General features: G+C 40.5%; 1 protein-coding gene across 1 annotated transcript in view; it reads left to right on the forward strand.

Moving 5' to 3' along the window:
- Positions 1-208: 208 nt before the first annotated feature.
- Positions 209-25,219, forward strand: part of pdlim4 (PDZ and LIM domain 4) — a 182,917-nt gene continuing 157,906 nt past the window's right edge. Inside the window, exon 1 of the mRNA XM_061890583.1 lies at positions 209-319. The gene's annotated coding sequence lies outside the window, so the exon portion shown is untranslated. The remainder of the gene's footprint in view (positions 320-25,219) is intronic.

Genomic DNA, 25,219 nt, shown 5'->3' on the forward strand with positions numbered 1-25,219 from the left:
CTGTATTTGCTTTTGTTTTCCTCGATGTTGAACGTGCTTTAACGGTTGAGTGAATTATAAATGTATGTTTGTTGTTCAATAAAATAAAATAAAAAGGTCCTGCATTAGGTACACACGACCGCCTGTTTTACATCAGCGTCATTGTCGGTCACGTGACTGAGGTGCGCTTGGGCGGGAACTGCAAAGAAGACGGAAGTGTCCCCCTCCGTCTTCCTCAGGGACGACATGGCGTCGTCCTGCCAAACCACGTGTTCCACAGACGGTGGCGGCGGCGCGTCTAACGCTCGAATAATCCCGAGCGGATGTGTTTGTTTATTATGTAAGTACACGATCTGGTGTTATATTTATAGCAACGTCGGCATCTGACCGTCAGCATCTGACCGTCAGCATCCGCTTGTCGGCAGCGTTATCATCACAATGCGTTTCATTGGCATAAAAAACAACAACCCATTAATACAAAAGTGTCTTTTTAGTGATGTTTTGACAATATTTGTTGCTATGAAAAATATATTACCTCACTTGTTCGTGCTCACAGTTGAACTGTCTTCTTTGTGAATGTGACACCCCGTCTGACACGCCCCTAGCTGAATGACCACGCCCCTTGTATACGCCCACCCACTTTGTGGGAATACAGTCTTCACTAAATTTCTTTAAAGGCCTACTGAAATGAGATGTTCTTATTTAAACGGGGATAGCAGGTCCATTCTACGTGTCATACTTGATCATTTTGCGATATTGCCATATTTTTGCTGAAAGGATTTAGTAGAGAACATCCACGATAAAGTTTGCAACTGTCGGTGTTAAGAGAAATGCCCTGCCTCTACCGGAAGTAGCAGACGATGAGGTCACAAGTGTGGGGGTTCCTCACATATTCACATTGTTTTTAATGGGAGCCTCCAACAAAAAGTGCTATTCGGACCGAGAAAGCGACAATTTCCCCATTAATTTGAGCGAGGATGAAAGATTCTTGTTTGAGGATATTGATAGCGACGGACTAGAAAAAAACGAAGAAAAAAAAACGTGATTGCATTGGGACGGATTCAGATGTTTTTAGAGACATTTACTAGGATAATTCTGGGAAATCCCTTATCTTTCTATTGTGTTGCTAGTGTTTTAGTGAGTTAAATAGTACCTGATAGTCGGAGGTATGTGTCCACGGGTGTGTTGACGCCAATATCTCAGGGAAGTCGACGGCAGCTATGGACGGCACAAGCTCAGCTTTTCTCCGGTAAGAGGCGACTTTTTAACCACAATTTTCTCACCGAAACCTGCCGGTTGACAAGTGGTCGGGATCCATGTTCGCTTGACCGCTCTGATCCATAGTAAAGCTTCACCTCCGGGAATTTTAAACAAGGAATCACCGTGTGTTTGTGTGGCTAAAGGCTAAAGCTTCCCAACTCCATCTTTCTACTGTGACTTCTCCAATATTAATTGAACAAATTGCAAAAGATTCAGCAACACAGATGTCCAGAATACTGTGTAATTATGCGATGAAAAGAGACTACTTTTAGCCGCAAGTGGTGCTGCGCTAATATATCCCCTCCATCTCGAGACGTCACACGCACGCGTCATCATACGCTTCTTCATTCCGCGACGTTTTCAACAAGAAACTCCGCGGGAAATTTAAAATTGCAATTTAGTAAACTAAAAAGGCCGTATTGGCATGTGTTGCAATGTTAATATTTCATCATTGATACATAAACTATCAGACTGCGTGGTCGGTAGTCAGAGGTGGGTAGTAACGCGCTACATTTACTCCGTTACATTTACTTGAGTAACTTTTGGGATAAATTGTACTTCTACGAGTAGTTTTTATGCAACATACTTTTACTTTTACTTGAGTATATTTATAGAGAAGAAACGCTACTTTTACTCCGTTCCATTTATCTACATTCAGCTCGCTACTCGCTACTTTTTTTTATCGATCTATTCATCTTTGTTTTGGTTTATGACAGAGCTTCAAAGTAGAATCTACGCATGCCTGCGTTTCACCAATCACATGCAGTCACTGGTGACGTTGGACCAATCAAACAGAGCCAGGCGGTCACATGACCCGATTTAGACAAGTTGACAAACGTATTCGGGTGTTACCATTTAGTGGTCAATTGTATGAAATATGTACTGTACTGTGCAATCTAATAATAAAAGTTTCAATCAATCAATCAAAAGTGTAAAGGAAAAAAGACACTTTTTATTTCAACCGTACTTCCCGTCAAAAGCCTAAAGACTGATCGCACAGTTCCTGTCTTCACAATAAAATTGCTGCTCCATCGCGCCTGCGCTAACAAAATAAGAGTCTACGAAAGCCAGCGCAAACAAGCTAGCAAGCTACGGAGTTTGCCGCCAATGTATTTCCTGTAAAGTGTATAAAAACGAATATGGAAGCTGGAAAAATAAGATGCCAAAAACCAACAACTTTCATGTGGTATTAGACAGAAGAGAGGAACTTGTTTTCTCCTCCATTTGAAAAAGTGGACCTCTGATTCCAATCATTGCAAGTCATCAGAATCAGGTAATACACCAACTTATATTCTTGTCTTCATGAAAGATAGGAATCTATATGTTAAACATGGGGCTTCACGGTGGCAGAGGGGTTAGTGCGTCTGCCTCACAATACGAAGTTCCTGCAGTCCTGGGTTCAAATCCAGGCTCGGGATCTTTCTGTGTGGAGTTTGCATGTTCTCCCCGTGAATGCGTGGGTTCCCTCCGGGTACTCCGGCTTCCTCCCACTTCCAAAGACATGCACCTGGGGATAGGTTGATTGGCAACACTAAATTGGCCCTAGTGTGTGAATGTGAGTGTGAATGTTGTCTGTCTATCTGTGTTGGCCCTGTGATGAGGTGGCGACTTGTCCAGGGTGTACCCCGCCTTCCGCCCGATTGTAGCTGAGATAGGCGCCAGCGCCCCCCGCGACCCCAAAAGGGAATAAGCGGTAGAAAATGGATGGGGATGGGATGTTAAACATGCATGTATATTCATTAAAACACCTTCAACATGTGAACAAAAACGGCAAAATAAATAAATAGAAATATATACTGTATATACATATATATATATATATATAAATGATGTGTGTGTATGTATGATATGTGTGTGTATAAGTGTGTGTGTATGTATATATGAGGTAGATCACCTCGACTTTGTCATTTACTAAGTAATTGATAAACATTGAAAAACCTATTGGGGTGTTACCATTTAGTGGTCAATTGTACGGAATATGTACTGTACTGTACAATCTAATAATAAAAGTTTTAATCAATCAATCAATTAATCAAATCAACGAATGCCTACTGAGGCTATGGTGCTGTTAAGTTATTGTGGCTCAATGTGCCATTTTTTAAATGTTATTTTAATGTACTATTATTTAATATATATTATTGTTTCAGTTGCTTAAGAGATATTCCTGGCTCTGAATTTGCTCATTGCTATTTTTATGTTTTTGTGTATTATTTGTTGCCGTAATCAGGTTACTCATCAGTTACTCAGTACTTGAGTAGTTTTTTCACAACATACTTTTTACTTTTACTCAAGTAAATATTTGGGTGACTACTTCTTACTTTTACTTGAGTAATAAATCTCTAAAGTAACAGTACTCTTACTTGAGTACAATTTCTGGCTACTCTACCCACCTCTGTCGGTAGTAGTGGGTTTCAGTAGGCCTTTAATTGGATCTCTGCCAAAATGTCTGTCAGTCAGTTACAGACGTGGAAGCTTCTTATGTAGCTTACATAGCGAGGCTAGTGTTGCTAACCTAGCAGTATGTTAAAATATAATGTTAGCATGTAGCTCACATAGCTATGCTCGTGTTGCTAACCTAGCGTGACGTTAAAATTTAATGTTAGCAAGTACCTCACAAAGCTATGCCAGTGTTACTAACCAAGGTGAAGTTAAAAATTATTGTTAGCATGTTGCTCACATAGTTAGGCTAGTGTTGCTAACCTAGCGTGACGTTAAAATCTAATGTTTACATAGAGCTCACATAGCTAGGTGAGTGTTTGTAACCTAGCATGATGTTAAAATCTAACGTTAGCATGTAGCTTACATAGCTATGCTAGTGTTGCTAACATAGCGTGATGTTAAAATCTATGTTAGCATGTGACCCACTCGACATCCATTGCTTTCCTCCTCTCCAAGGTTCTCATAGTCATCATTGTCACCGACGTCCCACTGGGTCATTATTGTCACCGATGTCCCACTGGGTGTGAGTTTTCCTTGCCCTTATGTGGGCCTACCGAGGATGTCGTAGTGGTTTTTGCAGCCCTTTGAGACATTAGTGATTTAGGGCTGTATAAGTAAACATTGATTGATTGATGTATCTCACGTAGCTTGGCTAGTGCTACTAACCTAGCGTGATGTTAAAATCTAATGTTAGCATGTAGCGCACATAGCAAGGCTATGTGCGCTACATGCTAACATTAGATTTTCAAGGCTAGCATAGGGTGATATTAAAAATTAATTTTACCATGTAGTGCACATAGAGTACCAATGATTGTCACACACACTAGGTGTGGTGAAATGTGTCCTCTGCATTTGACCCATCCCCTTGTTTACCCCCTCGGAAGTGAGGGGAGCAGTGGGCAGCAGCGGTACTACGCCCGGGAATCATTTTATGGTGATTTAACTCCTGATGCTTAGTGCCAAGCAGGGAGGCAATGAGTCCTATTTTTTTATTTTTATAGTTTTTGGTATGACTCGTAGCTGTGCTAATGTTGCTAACCTAGCGTGACATTATAAATCTAAAGTTAGCATGTAACTCACATAGCTGTGCTAGTGTTACTAACCTAGCATGACGTTAAAAATGTAATGTTAGCATGTAACTCACATAGCTTTGCTAGTGTTGCTAACCTGGCGTGATGTTAAAATCTAATGTTAGCATGTACCTCACATAGAGTTACTAAACTAACGTGACGTAAAAAAATATTGTTAGCATGTAGCTCACATAGCTATGTTAGTGTTTCTAACCTAGCGTGATGTTAAAAATCTAATGTTAGCATGTAACTCATATAGCTATGCTAGTGTTATAAACATAGCGTGACGTTAAAAATGTATGTTATTATGTAGCTCAGAGGGCTATGCTAGTGTTTCTAACCTAAGGTAAGGTTAAAATTAATGTTAGCATGTAGCTCACATAGCCATGCTAGTGTTTCTAACCTAGGGTAAGGTTAAAATTAATTGTAGCATGTAGCTCACATAGCTATGCAAGTGTTTGTAACCTAGTGTGACGTTAAAAATCTAGTGTTAGTATATAACTCATATAGGTATGCTAGTGTTACAAACCTAGCGTGACGTTAAAAATTAATGTTAGCATGTAGCTCACAGGGCTATGCTATTGTTTCTAACGTAGCGTGAGGTTAAAATTATTGTTAGCGTGTAGCTCACATAGCTATGCTAGTGTTACTAACCTAACGTGACGTTAACATTTTTTTGTTAGCATGTAGCTCACATAGCTATGCTAGTGTTACAAACTTAGCGTGACGTTAAAATCTAATGTTAGTATGTAACTTACATAGGTATGCTTGTGTTGCTAACATAGTGTGAGGTTTAAAATTAATGTTAGCGTGTAACTCACATAGATATGCTATTGTTACTAACCTAGCTTGATGTTAAAAATTATTTTTAGCATGTAGCTCACATAGTTATCTTAATGTAACTAATCTAGCATGATGGTATGTCTCCATGTTTGTCAACATTATTATGCTCCAAGCAAAAAATGTTCTACTTAAATGTCAATTTATGAAAGTAAAATCAACATTTTCTAATTGACTTAATAATTTAAAATGATTAATTAAATCTTGGAAAATTATAAAAAAAATACAAAAGCCCTTAAATTCATTTTGTTATTGTATACATTTAATGGGATTTAGCCTGGGTTTTTATGTACATTGAGAACATATGTTTAAGTGTACATTGTTCATTAAAAAAAAAACTAGCATGATGGTGAAAATTTAATGCTAACATGTAGCCCACATGGCTATGCTAATATTGCTAATCTAGCAAGACATTAAAGTGATGCTAAGCGAATTATATTTATATAGCGATTTTTTTCTCTAGAGACTCAAAGCGCTTTACATAGTGAAACCCATGAGCTACATCTTAAAGCTACATTTAAATGATGTTAAAACATGTTAGCATATTAGCTCACACAGCTATGCTAGTGTTGCTAACCTAGCGTGATGTTAAAATGTAACGTTAGCATGTATCTTACATTGTCCTGCTAGTGTTGCCAACTTAGCATGATAAAATGGAACGTTAACATGTACTTCACATTGCTATGCTAGAGTTGCTAACATAAAATAATGTTAAAACTTAATTTGAGCATGTAGCTCACATAGCAATAGTAGTGTTACTAATGTTTGTGTCCTTATTTTCCAAGCCAAGGACCCCTAAACAGATAGATGGGGCGGGGACCCCCCACTTATATAAAATAATGTTTTAAATTAAACTGTTCCTGACGGTATCTTGTTATTTTTGCTATACTCAAATATTCCAATAATATATTTAAGTGTCGCTAAGAGTTATCTGGTAACATGAAAATAATATTATATATTCATGTTTTCAAAGATACTGCCATTTATGAACCATTTTATAAAACCAAAACCAGTGAAGTTGGAATGTTGTGTAAATCGTAAATAAAAATTTGCAAATCCTTTTCACTAATACACCCCCATACCATCAAAGATGCTGGCTTTGAAACTTTGCGCTTATAACAATCCAGATGGTTCTATTCCTCTTTGGTCCGGAGGTTTTCCAAAAACAATTTGAAATGTGGACTCGTCAGACCACAGAACATTTTTCCACTTTGCATAAGTCCATCGTAGATGAGCTCGGGCCCGGGTGTTGTTGATAAATGGATTTCGCTTTGCAGAGTAGAGTTTTAGGGCTTCACGGTGGCAAAGGGGTTAGTGCGTCTGCCTCACAATACGAAGGTCCTGCAGTCCTGGGTTCAATCCCAGGCTCGGGATCTTTCTGTGTGGAGTTTGCATGTTCTCCCCGTGAATGTGTGGGTTCCCTCCGGTTACTCCGGCTTCCTCCCACTTCCAAAAACATGCACCTGGGGATAGGTTGATTGGCAACACTAAATTGGCCCTAGTGTGTGAATGTGAGTGTGAATATTGTCTGTCTATCTGTGTTGGCCCTGCGATGAGGTGGCGACTTGTCCAGGGTGTGCGCCGCCTTCCGCCCGATTGTAACTGAGATAGGCGCCAGCGCCCCCTGTGACCCCAAAAGGGAATAAGCGGTAAAAAATGGATGGCTGGATAGTAGAGTTTTAACTCCCACTTAGAGATCTAGCAACTAACTGTAGTTACTGACAGTGGTTTTCTGAAGTGTTCCTGAGCCCGTGTGGTGATATCCTTTACACACTGATGTCACTTTTTAATGCAGTAGCGCCTGAGGGATCGAAGGTCCGTAATATCATCCCTTACGTGCAGATTTCTCCAGATACTCTGAATCAGACCATAGATGGTGAAATCCCTAAATTCCTTGCAATAGCTGGTTGAGAAATGTTGTTCTTAAACAATTTGCTCACGCATTTGTTCTCAAAGTGGTGACCCTCGCCCCATCTTTCTTTGTGAATGACTGAGCATTTCACGGAAGCTGCTTTTGATACCCAATCATGGCACCCACCTGTTCCCAATTAGACTGTTTACCTGGGATGTGTTCCAAAAAGTGTTTGATGCGCATTCCTCAACTTTCTCAGTCTTTTTTGCCACTCATGCCAGCTTTTTGGAAACATGTTCCATACATCAAATTCCAAATGAGCTAGTATTTGCAAAAAAATAACAGTTTTCCAGTTCAAACATTAAATATCTTGCCTTTGCAGTCCATTCAATTGAATATAGGTTGAAAAGGATTTGCAAATCATTGTTTTCTGTTTTTATTTACCATTTATACAACGTGCCAATTTCACTGGTTTTGGGTTTTGTATACAAATATGTATTGAAAAAAAATAATTACAATACTTCTGAAGACCCTGTTTTGAAGCACTAATTTGTATTACATTTAAAAATTTGACATGTTTTTAATGTGTTGCTTTTTTATTAAAATGTTAATGTTATTGCAGTAAAACAGTCCACCAGTCTGTATACTGTTTCTTCAAAACTGCACAATGGGGGTCACACCAGCAGGTGTCGCTATTTGTCAACACTTTCATCCACCTGACACAACCATGACATTTGGAACAACAAATATTCTATACATTACATAACACTCTCAAAATATAGTCATCCATTCATATGAGCAAATACAGACAAAAGTATCGTTAGAGAACATTTGGATAACTTTTGTAGTTATGACAGCGTCCACTCTTCTTGGAATACTTTTTTTTTGGGAGCCTGTGGGACATTTTGAGTAATTGTGAGCTCCAAGTGTGGGAGATGAATGGTGGCTGACAGGGACAAACACCATTAGGAGCCCCCTTTTAGGAGGAGAGAGTCCTCCCACAGTCTTTATTTTCAGGCTGTATGACATAATGAGAGATTAATAGAACTGAAGACTGACAACTTGTTATACAAAACCCAAAACCAGTGAAGTTGGCACGTTGTGTAAATCGTAAATAAACAAAAAATACAATGATTTGCAAATCTTTTTCAACCTATATTCAATCAAATAGACTGCAAAGACAAGATATTTAAGCTTCGAACTGGAAAACTTTGTCAAATATTAGCACATTTGGAATTTGATGCCTGCAACGTGTTTCAAAAAAGCTGGCACGAGTGGCAAAAAAGACTGAGAAAGTTGAGGAATGCTCATCTATGCTAGATTTACTAACCTAACGTGACGTAAAAAAAAATATTGTTAGCATGTAGCTCACATAGCTATGCTAGTGTTTCTAACCTAGCGTGATGTTAAAAATCTAATGTTAACATGTAACTCATATAGCTATGCTAGTGTTACAAACCTAGTGTGACGTTAAAAATTAATGTTATTATGTAGCTCACAGGGCTATGCTAGTGTTTCTAACCTAGGGTAAGGTTAAAATTAATGTTAGCACGTAGCTCACGTAGCTATGCTAGTGTTTCTGACCTAGGGTAAGGTTAAAGTTAATGGTAGCATGTAGCTCACATAGCTATGCTAGTGTTTCTAACCTAGCTTGATGTTAAAAATTATTGTTAGTATGTAGCTCACACAGCTATGTAAGTGTTTCTAACCTAGTGTGACGTTAAAATCTAATGTTAGCATGTAACTTACATAGGTACAGTATGCTTGTGTTGCTAACCTTGCGTGAGGTTTAAAATTAATGTTAGCATATAGCTAAGATAGATATGCTAGTGTTACTAACCTAGCTTGATGTTTAAAATTATTTTTAGCATGTAGCTCACATAGTTATGCTAATTTTACTAATCCAGCATGATGGTATGTCTCCATGTTTGTCAACATTATTATGCTCCAAGCAAAAAATGTTCTACATAAATGTCAATTTATGAAAGTAAAATCAACATTAATCAAAATTAAAATGTTCAATTAAATCTTGGAAAATTATAAAAAAAATACAAAAGCCCTTAAATTTATTTTGTTATTTGGAACATCCCACAGGTGAACAGGCGAATTGGGAACAGGTGGGTACTATGATTGGGTATAAAAGCAGCTTTCATTAAATGTTCAGTCATTCAAAAACTAGGATGGGACGAGGGTCACCACTTTGTGAACAAATGCATGACCAAATTGTCCAACAGTTTAAGAACAACATTTCTCAACTTGCTATTGCAAAGAATTTTGGGATTTCACCATCTACAATCCGTAATATCATCAAAAGGTTCAGAGAATCTGGAGAAAGGACTGCACCTAAGCGGTAAGGCTGAAAACCAACGTTGAGTGCTCGTGACCTCCGATCCCTGAGTTGGTACTGCATCAAGAAGCAACAGTGTGTAAAGCAGGGGTGTCAAACTCAAATACAGAGTGGGCCAAGATTTGAAACTTAACAAAGCCGCGGGCCAAGGTTGAACAAATTAACCTTTTAATAGGGACCCAAACAAGTTTTGCATTGAATATTGAACAAGCGGGACTTATATGACTTTATAGTGACATGCAAAATCGAGTTTCAAATAATACTAATAATTTAAAAATAGCAATGGCATATCAAATAAAATTTAAATATAAATTGAATGCCGCTTTTCTATTTGCAGCCTTCTCAGGTAAATATCAAAATAAACTTTTCCCACAGACTAATAATATATTTGTATATTGTAGCGTCCAGGAAGAGGTAGTGCTGCAATGGGTTCAGTGTATTTGTTCTGTTGTGTTTATGTTGTGTTACAGTGCGGATGTTTTCCCGAAATTTGCTTGTCATTCTCGTTTAGTGTCGGTTCACAGTGTGGCGCATATTTGTAGCAGTCTTAAAGTTGTTTATACGGCCACCCTCAGTGTGACCTGTATGGCTGTTGACCAAACTTGCATTGCATTAACTTGTGTGTGTGTGTATGTGTATGTGTATGTGTGTGTGTGTGTGGTGTGTGTGTGTGTAAAAGCCACATATATCATGTGACTAGGCCGGCACACTGTTTCTACGTAGGAAAAGCGGACGTGACGAAAGGTTTTAGAGGACGCTTGAGGCAGTGCTTTTAAGGCACGCTCCCAATATTGTTGTCCAGGTGGGTAATCGGGAGAAATTTGGGAGAATGAATGCCCGCTGGTGATTTTCTGGAGGGGCACTGAAATTTGGGAGTCTCCTTGGAAAATCGGGGGTGAGGGTTAGCAACTATGAGTATTAGCGGTGAATGCGGTGTTACAGCTACACCACCGCTGTATAATTCCGGCGGGCCAGCTCTAAAGTTAATTTGATATTGCCTCAAGGGCCAAATAAAATACACGGCGGGCCAAATTTGACCCGCGGGCCAGAGTTTGACACCCATGGTGTAAAGGATATCACACCATTGGCTTAGGAACACTTAAGAAAACCACTGTCAGTAACTAAAGTTCGTTGCTACATCTGTAAGTGCAATTTAAAACTCTACTATGCAAAGCGAAAACCGTTTATCAACAACACCCAGAAATGCCGCTGGCTTCGCTGGGCCCGAGCTCATCTAAAATGGACTGATGCAAAGTGGAAAAGTGTTGTGACGAGTTCACATTTCAAATTGTTTTTGGAACCTGTGGACGTTGTGTCCCCCGGAACCAAGAGGAAAATAACCATCTGTATTGTTATAGGCGCAAAGTTCAAAAGCCAGCATCTGTGATGGTATGGGGGTGTATTAGTGCCCAAGGCATGGGTAACTTAAACATCTGTGAAGGCACCTTTTAATGCTGAAAGGTACATACAGGTTTTGGAGCAACATATGCTGCCATCCAAGCGACGTTATCATGGACGCCCATGCTTATATCTGCAAGACAATGCCAAGCCACGTGTTGCAACAGCGTGGCTTCATAGTAAAAGAGTGTGGGTACCAGACTGGCCTGCCTGTAGTCCAGACCTGTCTCCCATTGAAAATGTGTGGCGCATTATAAAGCCTATAATACCACAACGGAGACCCCGGACTGTTGAACAACTTAAGCTGTACATCAAGCAAGAATGGGAAAGAATTCCACTTCAAAAACTGGTCTCCTCAGTTCCCAAACATTTAGTGACCAAGCTATCTAAATGTCTAAGTAGTCTCTAAAATGCAATGGTCCATCTAGTTTGCACCGGCGAGACGAGTATTGCAACTGAAAGTTATCTTGACAAGTGTGCTGAGTGCACACACCTACTTCTTCACTTTTTGTCTCCCAGCTGCCAATTAATGACACAATTAATTATAAATACATACGTGTATGACAGTGCACAGATAAAAAAAAAAAAAACAGGGTGCGCTCATCATGTGTATCTCTTTTTAGCAGAACAAAGGCTGATTCTAAGGTGTTCCATTCTACCAAAAGGAGGGAAATATTCCCCTAACTGTCACTAGCGTGAAAGGAAGCTTTCGTGATGCGACCCTAAGATGCAGCAGAAGGTGGGTAAACTAATATTCGATGTGTTATTATCGTCCTCGCTTTACTTTTTGGAATATGTGCAGCGACCTCTAACCCCAAAGTGTTGCTTTCTTCCCCCGGTTACTATGGCAACTACTTTTACTACTACTTTTACTACTACATAACCAAAATGAAACACATTCAAAAGGGAGTGGGGAAAAAACGACATAGTGAAGAAAAACAAAACAAAAGAAGGCGAGTGCAGCTAGTTGTTAAGTGTGTACCGTTTGCTGATCGGGCAGCAGGTGCAAAAATACAAAATAAAGGCACAGGACAGGAACTAAAATACCGCACACAGAGAAAAAGCAAGCCTAAGTCCAAAAGTCACAACAGCGTGACATGAAGAGATCCAAACACAGACAAATGTGTCTCCATGTCGCGCACATGGGTCAAGCTCAAGACCCTTCGGCCAGATCTGGCCCTTACTTGGCCCACCACCTCATTTAAGTGGCCCTCCATGTCATTCATTGTGGTCTGCTACATCATTTAATTTGGCCCACCATGTCATTCAATGTGATCCTTAACATTAGTCAATGTAGTCCGCCACATCATTTTACATGGTCCATCACATCCTTTGAAGTGGTCCATCACATCATCCCCATGTCTAGCATTAAAAGATTACAGTTGGTACAAAATGCGGCTGCTAGACTTTTGACAAGAACAAGAAAGTTTGATCACATTACGCCTGTACTGGCTCACCTGCACTGGCTTCCTGTGCACTTAAGATGTGACTTTAAGGTTTTACTACTTACGTATAAAATACTACACGGTCTAGCTCCATCCTATCTTGCCGATTGTATTGTACCATATGTCCCGGCAAGAAATCTGCGTTCAAAGGACTCCGGCTTATTAGTGATTCCCAAAGCCCAAAAAAAGTCTGCGGGCTATAGAGCGTTTTCCGTTCGGGCTCCAGTACTCTGGAATGCCCTCCCGGTAACAGTTCGAGATGCTACCTCAGTAGAAGCATTTAAGTCTCACCTTAAAACTCATTTGTATACTCTAGCCTTTAAATAAACTCCCTTTTTAGACCAGTTGATCTGCCGTTTCTTTTCTTTTTCTTCTATGTCCCACTCTCCCTTGTGGAGGGGGTCCGGTCCGATCCGGTGGCCATGTACTGCTTGCCTGTGTATCGGCTGGGGACATCTCTGCGCTGCTGATCCGCCTCCGCTTGGGATGGTTTCCTGCTGGCTCCGCTGTGAACGGGACTCTCGCTGCTGTGTTGGATCCGCTTTGGACTGGACTCTCGCGACTGTTGGATCCATTATGGATTGAACTTTCACAGTATCATGTTAGACCCGCTCGACATCCATTGCTTTCCTCCTCTCCAAGGTTCTCATAGTCATCATTGTCACCGACGTCCCACTGGGTGTGAGTTTTCCTTGCCCTTATGTGGGCCTACCGAGGATGTCGTAGTGGTTTGTGCAGCCCTTTGAGACACTGGTGATTTAGGGCTATATAAGTAAACATTGATTGATTGATTGATTGATCATTTAGTGGCCCACCATGTCGCCCAATGTGGTCTGCCAACATCCTTTGAAGTGGTCCATCACGTCATTTAAGTGGCCCACCATGTCGCCCAATGTGGTCTGCCAACATCCTTTGAAGTGGTCCGTCACATCATTTAATGTGGCCACCCATGTAGCCCAATGTGGTCTGCCAACATCCTTTGACATGGTCCATCACATTATTTAATGTGGCCAACCATGTAGCCCAATGTGGTCTGCCAACATCCTTTGACGTGGTCCATCACATCATTTAATGTGGCCCACCATGTCATTCAACATGGTCTGCCACTTGATCTAACTTGGTCCACCATGTCATCTAATGTGGTCCGTCACATGATTTAATTTGGCCCACCATCTCGTTTAATGTGGTCTGCCACTTGATTTAATTTGTCCCACCATGTCATTCAACATGGTCTGCCACGTGATTTAACTTGGCCCACCATGTCATTTAATGTGGTCTGCCAAATGATTTAATTTGGCTCACCATGTCATTCTTTGCGATCTGCCACATCATTTAATAAGGTCCGTCACATCATTTAATTTGGCCCACCGTGTAATTCAACATACATTGTCTGCCACATGATGTAATTTGGCCCACCATATCATTTAATGTGGTCCGTCACATGATTTAATTTGGCCCATCATGTCATTCCACATGGTCTGCCACATGATTTAATTTGGCTCACCTTGTCAGTTAAAGTGGTCTGCCACATCACTTAATTTGGCCCACCACCTCATTCAATATGGTCTGCCAAATCAATTAATTTGGTCCACCATTTTTTCAATATGGCCTGCCACGTCATTTAATTTGGCCCACCATTTAATTCAACATGGCCTGCCACATCACTTAATTTGGCCCACCACCTCATTCAACATGGTCTGCCAAATCAATTAATTTGGTCCACCATTTTTTCAACTTTGCCTGCCACATGATTCAATTTGGCCCGCCATGTCATTTAACCTCAGCCTTCCCGGTAAGGTTTATTCAGGTGTACTGGAGAGGAGGCTACGCCGGATAGTCGAACCTCGGATTCAGGAGGATCAGTGTGGTTTTCGTCCTGGTTGTGGAACTGTGGACCAGCTCTATACTCTCGGCAGGGTTCTTGAGGGTGCATGGGAGTTTGCCCAACCAGTCTACATGTGCTTTGTGAACTTGGAGAAGGCATTTGACCGTGTCCCTCGGGAAGTCCTGTGGGGAGCGCTCAGAGAGTATGGGGTATCGGACTGTCTTATTGTGGCGGTTCGCTCCCTGTACGATCAGTGCCAGAGCTTGGTTCACATTGCCGGCAGTAAGTCGAACACATTTCCAGTGAGGGTTGGACTCCGCCAAGGCTGTCCTTTGTCACCGATTCTGTTCATAACTTTTATGGACAGAATTTCTAGGCGCAGTCAAGGTGTTGAGGGGTTCTGGTTTGGTGACCGCAGGATAAGGTCTCTGCTTTTTGCAGATGATATGGTCCTGATGGCTTCATCTGACCGGGATCTTCAGCTCTCACTGGATCGGTTTGCAGCAGAGTGTGAAGCGACCGGAATGAGAATCAGCACCTCCAAGTCCGAGTCCATGGTTCTCGCCCGGAAAACGGTGGAATGCCATCTCCGGGTTGGGGAGGAGACCCTGCCCCAAGTGAAGGAGTTCAAGTACCTAGGAGTCTTGTTCACGAGTGAGGGAAGAGTGGATTGTGAGATCGACAGGCGGATCGGTGCGGCATCTTCAGTAATGCGGACGTTGTACCGATCCGTTGTGGTGAAGAAGGAGCTGAGCCGGAAGGCAAAGCTCTCAATTTACCGGTCGATCTACGTTCCCATCCTCACCTATGGTCATGAGCTTTGGGCCGAAATGAGTTTCCTCCGCCGTGTGGCGGGGCTCTCCCTTAGAGATAGGGTGAGAAGCTCTGCCATCCGGGAGGAACTCAAAGTAAAGCCGCTGCTCCTTCACATCAAGAGGAGCCAGATGAGGTGTTTCGGGCATCTGGTCAGGATGCCACCCGAACGCCTCCCTAGGGAGGTGTTTAGGGCACATCCATCCGGTAGGAGGCCACGGGGAAGACCCAGGACACGTTGGGAAGACTATGTCTCCCGGCTGGCCTGGGAACGCCTCGGGATCCCCCGGGAAGAGCTAAACGAAGTGGCTGGGGAGAGGGAAGTCTGGGTTTCCCTGCTTAGGCTGTTGCCCCCGCGACCCGACCTCGGATAAGCGGAAGAAGATGGATGGATGGATGTCATTTAATGTGGTCAATCACATGATTTAATTTGGCCCACCATGTCATTCAACATGGTGTGCCACAAAATTTAATTTGGCCCACCATTCAATTTAATGTGGTCTGCCGATACATTTCATTTGGCCCACCATGTCATTCAATATGGTCTGCCATATCACATAAAGTGGCCTACCATGCCATTTAATGTGGTCTGCCCCGTCATTTAATCTGGCCCACCATTTATTTCAACATGGTCTGCCACAACATTTAATTTGGCCCACCATGTCATTCAACATGGTCTGCCACATCATTTAAAATGGCCCACCATTTAATTTGGCCCACCATTTAATTCAACATGGTCTGCCAAATCATTCAATTCGGCCCACCATGTCATTCAATGTAGTCCATCACATGGTTTAATTTGACCTAACATGTCATTCAACATGGTCTGCCACATCATTTAATTTGACCCAATATGTCATTCAACATGGTCTGCCACATCATTTAATTTGGCCCACCATGTCATTCAATGTCGTCTGCCACATCATTTAATTTGGCCAGTCATGTCATTCAATGTTGTCCGTCACATAATTTAAAGTGGCCTGCCATATCATTTAATGTGTTCTGCCACATTACTAAGCGTGGTCCGCCACATCGTTTAGTGTGATCCGTGACGACATTTAACGTGATATGTCACGTCCGCCATATCATTCAATGTATTATTCCCCTTCAATTCATGTAAACCCGTCATTTCAATGAAGCTGGCCCGCCACGTCATTTATTGTGGTACGTCACATCATTTAACTTGGTTCATCACGTCAATTAACGTGGCCCTCTTGGGGGCAAATGTCCGACATGCCCAACATCCAGACTATCAGCCAGCATTGAAAATTCTGCCAAGCATATTAGAGGAATGCGTCCATGTTTGAGGACACTCAACTAGTAAGGATACACACAAAGTTTCCCAGAAGACAAGGTCCAGCTCTTCTTTTCCAGTGCTTTTCCAGATGTTTGCAACTGCTGGGTCCTTCTGCTCCACTGGAAAGGTCTGACCTCCTGTTGTAGTGATGGAAGGTGAACACACACCTCCACAGTTTTGGGTTTCACTCCTCGCTTTGAATCAGACGTCATGGTGCTGAGCTGGAGGCCTGGACTCTGACTCCAGCTGCTGGGGCATTTCTTTCCGATCCGGGTGGGCCTTTAAAAAACCTGCATGTGAGACCGGAGACATAAATCTGTGGTCACCTACTATTTTTAGTCTGGGTTAGCGGTTAGGGTTCCTTTAAGTTCCCGGGCAATACAAGTCATTAGATGTGACGTCATGTAAGGTGGCAGAAGAAGAAAGTACGTTCTACTGTCTTTTTAAGACGACACTACGTTGTTGAAAGGGCAAAAAGACCCCCACTGAGACCTCTCCCGAGAGTTAAGATTGATGGTGTGGATGCAGCTGGCCTCCGACGAGAAGTGCTAAGATATATCATGGAGAAGCAAGAAACAGTTTCACAGAATGACTGACAAAAACAAACAAGTCTCCGGTGGGGGGAAAAAGCACACGTCTTGTGGAACAAGCCCCATGATTTCACTCAAAGACGCAAATATCGTTGGAAAAAAAAAGTGTTCTGTTGTTATGGTATAGTGTAGAAATATACAAACCCCAAAACCAGTGAAGTTGGCACATTGTGTACATCGTAAATAAAAACAAAATACAATGATTTGCAAATCCTTTTCAACCTATATTCAATTGAATAGGCTGAAAAGACAAGATACTTAACGTTCAAACTGGAAAACTTTGGTATTTTTTGCAAACATTAGTAGGGATGTCCCGATCCGATATTGATATCAGAAATCGGTCCGATATTAGCCAAAAAAGTGAATATCGGATTTTATCTGACTGAATCTAAAAACTCCGATATAAGCGCTCCGATATAAGCTGTCCATTTGCCGCTGCAGCACTTCTATAATAGGTGACTGGTTTGATCACACTCCAACACAGTAGGTGGCGGCAATGCCCCTTAATTAACGTTGGTGGCGGCTGCGGAAGAAGAGCGTCTCTGATCCAGCATGCACAGCCCACGTGATCACAACAACGACAACGCGTGTGCTCAGCAAAGTGTAGTGATGTCGGCTGTGTGGAAGTATTTTAACTCACAGCATGCCGAAATGCTTATCTTCTTAAAAAAAAATCTCCACATTATGCTCGGACTGCAAAAAGTGGAGAAGGAGGAGGAGGAGTAGTAAGGGTAGTCAGCACTGACTGATTATTATTTGTTTTATGCTCTTGTTATTAGAGTGATATGTTTATTGTGTTTACACTATTCTTCAGTGAAGACTAAGAGTAATTACTACATTGTTTTGGGCATAGTCAGTCAGTGAAACTGGAGCTGTGAACTCTTAATTTAGAGCAGTTGGACAGTGGACAATATTGTGTTGTTTTTGTGGTTTTTGTCCCTGCCCACAGTTGTTTCCAACATATGCTGACTGTAAAAAAATAACTGAAGTGAACTTGAATTGTTTGCACTTTAAAACGTTTTTTGTTTTTTTTATTGGACTTATTTAGGTTATTTTTCAGGGTCTTCTAATTTATTTTTAATTTATTCTTTTCAATTGTATAATTATGTTGGTATTAGTGGTTATTTTGCACTTTAAATATAACATTTTGTTTTTATTGGATTTGTTGAGGTAATACTCTTATGTTGAAGGTTAAAATTTATGTAACCAATTGGTTAATAATAAATGGGTCAGTTTTTCCTATACCTACTCTTGCTGACTATTGTTTTCTGTTTTAACACTACAACATCAGTAACAGTAACATCACTTTATCAAGCCTTTTCTAACATTCTACAAAACAAAATAAGGAATAAATATATGTATGATTCGTGCCTATATCGTATCGTATCGGTATCGGCAAATACTCAAGGCTACAATATCGGTATCGTATCGGAAGTGAAAAAGTTGTATCGGGACATCCCTAAACATTAGCTCTTTTGGAATTTGATGCCTGGAACATGTTTCAAAAAAAGCTGGCGCAAGTAGCAAAAAAAACTGAGAAAGTTAAGGAATGCTCATTGTACATTCCTTAAGTAGCCTTAGCTTGACACTCCTCTACTATCACGTTTGAACATCCCGCAGGTGAACAGGCTAATTGGGAACTGGTGGGTGCCATGATTGGGTATAAAAGCAGCTTCCATGAAATGCTAAGTCGTTCACAAATAAGGATAGGGCCAAGTGTCACCACTTTGTGAACACATGCATGAGAAAATTGTCAAACAGTTTAAGAACATTTCTAAATGACCTATTGCTGTGATGTCTAGCTGGCATCGTGGTGAATAGTTGTTCTCTCGTGGGTCCAGCGGAGGATGGAACACAGCGTGAGGGTAAGGATAATGATTTATTAACACACTAAGAAACAAACTAAGAACCAAAGACACTGGCACAAAGGCACTAACGAAAACCAACAGAACTAGCGTGGGAGCTAGAATGAACAAAAAGCGCTAGTATGTAAACTAGGGACAAGCAAACAAACAAAATAGCATGGAATTTAATCGAATAACAAAATTATTTTACCACAATGCGGGAAATACGACGTCATTTGTTGCGTGTAGCAAACTAAAGTCCGAGGATGAAAGGCAAACAAAGACAGGCATATATAGGGGCAGAAATCATCAGGGGCAGGTGCGCGTAAATCCGTAACTAGGCAACCTAAACAAAATAGGAAGTGCTACCAGGAACTAAAGACCTCAAATACAAAACAGGCTGTGATAACAGAACATGACATGATCCAAGTCTTGGATCATGACTATTGCAAGGTGTTTAGGGATTTCACCATCTAAGGTCTGTAATATCATGCAAAAGTTCTGACAATCTGGAGAAATCACTGCACGTAACATTGGATGCCCGTCACCATGGATCACTCAGGCGGTTACTGCATCAAAAAGGATATCACCACATTTGCTCAGGAACACTTCAGAAAACTGTCAGTAACTACAGTTCGTTGCTACATCTGTAAATGCAAGTTAAAACTCTACTATGCAAAGCCAAAGCCATTTATCAACAACACCCAGAAACGCTGGACTGACGCAAAGTGGAAAAGTGTTCTGCTGTCTAACGAGTCCGCATTTCAAATTGTTTTTGGAAACTCTGCATGTTGTGTCCTCCAGACCATAGAGGGAAAAAACATCCGGATTGTTTTTGGAGCAAAGTTCAAAAGCCAGCATCTGTGATGGTATGTGGGTGTATTAGTGCCCAAGACATGGGTAACTTACATATTTGTGAAGGCACCATTAATGCTGAAAAGTACATACAGGTTGTGGAGCAACATATGTTGCCATCTAAGCAACGTTATCATGGACGCCCCTGCTTATTTCAGCAAGACAATGCCAAGCCACGTGTTGCAACAGCGTGGCTTCATATTAAAAAAGAGTGCGGGTACTAGACTGGCCTGCCTGTAGTCTAGACCTGCATCCCATTGAAAATGTGTGTTGCATTATGAAGCCTAAAATACGACAACGGAGACCCCCGTGTAGTGTAGTATGTTATGGTATAGTGTAGTGCGGTATGATGTGGTATGTATAGTGTGTTATTGTATGGTTTGTCATGGCATACTGTAGTGCTGTATGTTGTAGTATGTTATGGTCTAGTGTAGTATGGTATGGTGTGGTATTTTATGGTATAGTGTAATGTGGTATTTTATGGTATGTTATAGTAAAGTGTAGTACGTATGGTGTGGTATGTTTTGGTATAGTGTAGAATGGTGTGGTATGTTATGGTATAGAGTAGTACGGTATGGTTTGGTATGTTTTGGTATAGTGTTGTGTGGTATGTTATTGTATAGTATAGTACGGTTTGTATGATATAGTGTAGTGTGGTATGATGTAATATGTTATGGTATAGTGTAGTATGGTATGGTGTGGTATTTTATGGTATAGTATAGTGTGATATGTTATGGTATAGTGTAGTATGGTAGGGTTTGGTATGTTTTGGTGTAGTGTAGTGTGGTATGTTATTGTATAGATTAGTGCAGTATGTATGGTATGTTATAGATTAGATTAGATAGTACTTTATTTATTCCGTCAGGAGAGTTCCTTCAGGAAAATTACAATTTTCAGCACAATCCCATTCAAGATCAGACAAACATTACAGGGAGACAGAACAGGATCGCTGACGGGTCTGCCGGCTTCCAGCGCCCCTTACAAAAAAGATGACATACAGGTAAACAAGGGGGGAGGGAGGGGGTGATGGGAGAAAAAAAATAGAATATTAAAATAACATTTAAAAAATCGGTCTTAGCCTAGGGTCTAGCCAACACTATACTATAGTATAGTGTTGTGTGGTATGATGTGATATGTTATGGTATGGTGTGGTATCTTATGGTATAGTATAGTGTGGTAAGTTATGGTATAGTGTAGTACGGTATGTATGTTATGTTATAGTCTAGTGTGGTATGATGTGATATGTTATTGTATAGTGTAGTGTGATATATTATGGTATAGAGTGGTGTGGTATGTTATGGTATAGAGTAGTATGGTATGGTGTGGTATGTTATGGTATAGTGTAGAACGGTGTGCACAGTGGACTGTTTTAAGTCTCGTCTTAAGACCCACTTTTATTCTTTGGCTTTTAACACTACATGAGTTGTGTGGTCCTCTGTCCTCTGTGTTTTTTTTTTATACACTTTGATATCTATTTTACTGTTTTAAATGATTTTACCCTTTAAAATAGTTTATTTTTTTTTAATTTTATTTTATTTTTTTTTATTTTATTTTTTTTTTAGGCTTCACGGTGGAAGAGGGGTTAGTGCGTCTGCCTCACAATACGAAGGTCCTGCAGTCCTGGGTTCAAATCCAGGCTCCGGATCTTTCTGTGTGGAGTTTGCATGTTCTCCCCGTGAATGCGTGGGTTCCCTCCGGGTACTCCGGCTTCCTCCCACCTCCAAAGACATGCACCTGGGGATAGGTTGATTGGCAACACTAAATTGGCCCTAGTGTGTGAATGTGAGTGTGAATGTTGTCTGTCTATCTGTGTTGGCCCTGCGATGGGGTGGCGACTTGTCCAGGGTGTACCCCGCCTTCCGCCCGATTGTAGCTGAGATAGGCGCCAGCGCCCCCCGCGACTCCGAAAGGGAATAAGCGGTAAAAAATGGATGGAAATAGTTTTTAATCATATTTGTTTTTATATTGTTTTTATAAAATGGATGGAAATAGTTTTTAATCATATTTGTTTTTATATTGTTTTTATACAGTATATATATATTTTTTGTTTTTATTCAGTCATTGGTGGAGCATAATGGTTTTTTTTTTAATATTGTTTTTAACATGGCTATGCAGCACTTTGGAAACGTTATTGTTGTTTAAATGTGCTATATAAATAAAGTGGATTGGATTGGGTTGGTGTGGTATGATGTGATATGTTATGGTATAGTGTAGTACGGTATGGTGTGGTATGTTATAGTACAGTGTACTGCGGTATATTATGGTATAGTGTAGTGCGCTATCGTGTGGTATGTTATAGTACAGTGTAGTATGGTATGTTAAGGTATAGTGTAGTACGGTATGGTATAGTGGAGTGCTGTACGGTGTGGTATGTTATGTTAGAAAGTTGTGATTTGTATCATCTGTTGTTTGTCTACAAAATGAAACAACTTAATAAACATCCTCCAAGTTTGCTGATTCCAAGGCTTGTAATAAAATGTAAATCAGGCAAATGTTTAATTGGGGACCTCGGATGATTTTAATCTTTTCTGACTTATAAATGTTGCAATGTTGTGTACAGGGTACATTTTCAAAAGATATTTTCTGATCCCGATACTCGATACTTTTGCAGAGGGCAGGACACAGTGGGTTGGAATTACAACCTGGAAACGCCTCCACAAACAAACATCTTGCAGACATATGTAGAAAGCAGGTTATACATGTGACTGTGGAGCTACATTTCATCCATACATATCTAAAAGACAAAGAATTCTTTTGAAAATAGATGCAAATCATCATAAGTCCCCTTTAAGCCTTGGGGAAGGTCTGGTATTGCATTGTGTAAATCTTAATGTATGTGACCAATGAGTGTGTCAAAATTTAAGCATAATATGGTTACACATGACCTCTTTGACTGAAGCATCGTGGGATTTTTTTTTTTTACGTTGAGCTGGTATGGTCTGCACTGGACATTTTATTCAAAAATTCCGATTTCCAATTTACTCAAACAAAACTTAGAACCAAACATGCAAAATGTCTAATAATGCCTGAAAAAAATGTATCTTTCTAAGTTTTACCAGAAACATACACCTTTGTAAGGTTTGCAAACACAAACATTTGTTTTTACTCAATATGATAGTAATGTTCTCAAAATCCTGAGATAAAGCGAAAAAAGCAATAACAAAATGTGCAATACTACCTGAAATAATGTATCTTTGTGAGTTTTACTAGAAACGTGCTGTTGTAAGGTTTCAAGCACAAAAAATATTTTTATTACTCACAATGACAGTAATGTTCTTAGAATTCTGAGAAAATGTAAAAAAAAAAAGCAATACAAAATTATTCAAACATAACTCCTAAACCAAACATTTTAAATATCTAATAATGCCTGAAATAATGTATCTTTGTGAGTTTTACTATCAACATATGCTTTTGTAAGGTTTGCAAACACAAAAGTGTTTTTTTACTCAACATGACAGTAATGTTCTTAGAATCTTGAGATAATGCGAAAAAAGCAATAAAAAAATATTCAAACATAACTCCTTAACCAAACATGCAAAATGTCTAATGCTGCCGGAAATAATGTATTTTTGTGACTTTTACTAGAAACATGTGCTTTTGTAAGGTTTGCAAACACAAAACTGTGTTTTTTACTCAATATGACAGTAATGTTCTTAGAATCCTGAGATAATGCGAAAAAAGAAAAACAAATATTCCAACATAACTCCTAAACCAAAACTTTTAAATGTCTAATAATGCCTGAAATAATGTATATTTGTGAGTTTTACCAGAAACATATGCTTTTGTAAAGTTTGCAAACACAAAAATGTGTTTTTTACTCAATATGACAGTAATGTTCTTACAATCCTGAGATAAGGCGAAAAAAGCAATAAATGTTTCAAACATAACTCACAATAATGCATTGTATCAGGCATTATTAGACATTTTGCATGTTTGGTTTCGGAGTTATGTATTCCAAGGTATTCCAAGACGAGCTTGATCACTGACAAGGTGATCTCTAGCTACACGTCATGGATGGAAGTCAACCTCTCAACCGCTCATTGCTCGTTTACTGGGGAAGACCAGGCAAGGAAAAACAGGATCTTTTGGTTTGTCTCATCAAAGTTTACTTCCTCGTATACAAGACGAGTGTGGTGTCTTTGGTGGCCGCAAGCAAAAGTGGAACCTCCTTTTGCTCTTTGAAAAAGTTCCCACAGCAGTAAAGACTAGACTAGGACGCTGGCACAAGATCAAGTACTTTTTTCCCCTCGGCCTGGCTGGCACGACGGAAAACCCGTCTAGTTTTAACCGCCCTACAATGCAGAAAAGAAAACCCGTGCAATAATTTATTGCTTTCGGACAGAAACTTGGGTAGAAGCTGTGCCTGCTATTACTATAAGTGGCCAGCAGAGGCCACTGTTGCAGAGTAAAGCAACAATGGGGTTTAATTTTTTAAAATCTGTTAAAGGGGAACTGCACCTTTTTGTATCACTTTGTCTGTCATTCACAATCCCTATGAAAGGATTATTTTTTTATTATGCATTAAAATTTGTAAAAAAAATAAAAAAAAAAGGTTGGAAATGGAGGTAATGGGGGTCGCTGTATTCCAACCGTTAATACTCCATTTACATCAGGGGTCTCAGACACGTGGCCCGCGGGCCAATTGCGGCCCGCGAGACATTTTACGGCCCGTGAATTTTAAATGCATGGCGCTAGACAGCGGTGTGTGCGGAACTAAAGGAATCTACCAATCACGGTGTGGCAAATGGCTCTAAACAACATTGGGGGCATTGCCATCAGCGTCTTCTACAACCTGTCGTTCGCGCCCGCTTTTTCTCCATACAAACAGCCGTGACGGCACAATCACATGTATGCGGCTTAGTCAGACACACGGAAGTGATTGCAAGACATACTTGATCAACAGCCATACAGGTCACACAGAGTGGTTATATAAAAGACTTTAACACTGTTACAAATATGCACCACACTGTGAACCCACACCAAACAAGAATGACATACACATTTCGGGAGAACATCCACACCGTGACACAACAGAACAAATACTCAGAACCCCTTGCAGCATTAACTCTTCCGGGACACAACAATATACACCCCTGCAACTTTAACACTGTTACAAATATGTGCCACACTGTGAACCCACACCAAACAAGAATGACATACACATTTCGGGAGAACATCCGCACCGTGACACAACAGAACTAATACTCAGAACCCCTTGTAGCACTAACTCTTCCGGGACACTGCAATACACACCCCTGCAACTTTAGCACTGTTACAAATATCCGCCACACTGTGAACCAACACCAAACAAGAACGACAAACACATTTCGGGAGAACATCCGCACCGTAATACAACAGAACAAAT

The sequence above is a fragment of the Nerophis ophidion genome, linkage group LG28, assembly GCF_033978795.1.
Source record: "Nerophis ophidion isolate RoL-2023_Sa linkage group LG28, RoL_Noph_v1.0, whole genome shotgun sequence".
Classification (NCBI taxonomy): Eukaryota; Metazoa; Chordata; class Actinopteri; order Syngnathiformes; family Syngnathidae; genus Nerophis; species Nerophis ophidion.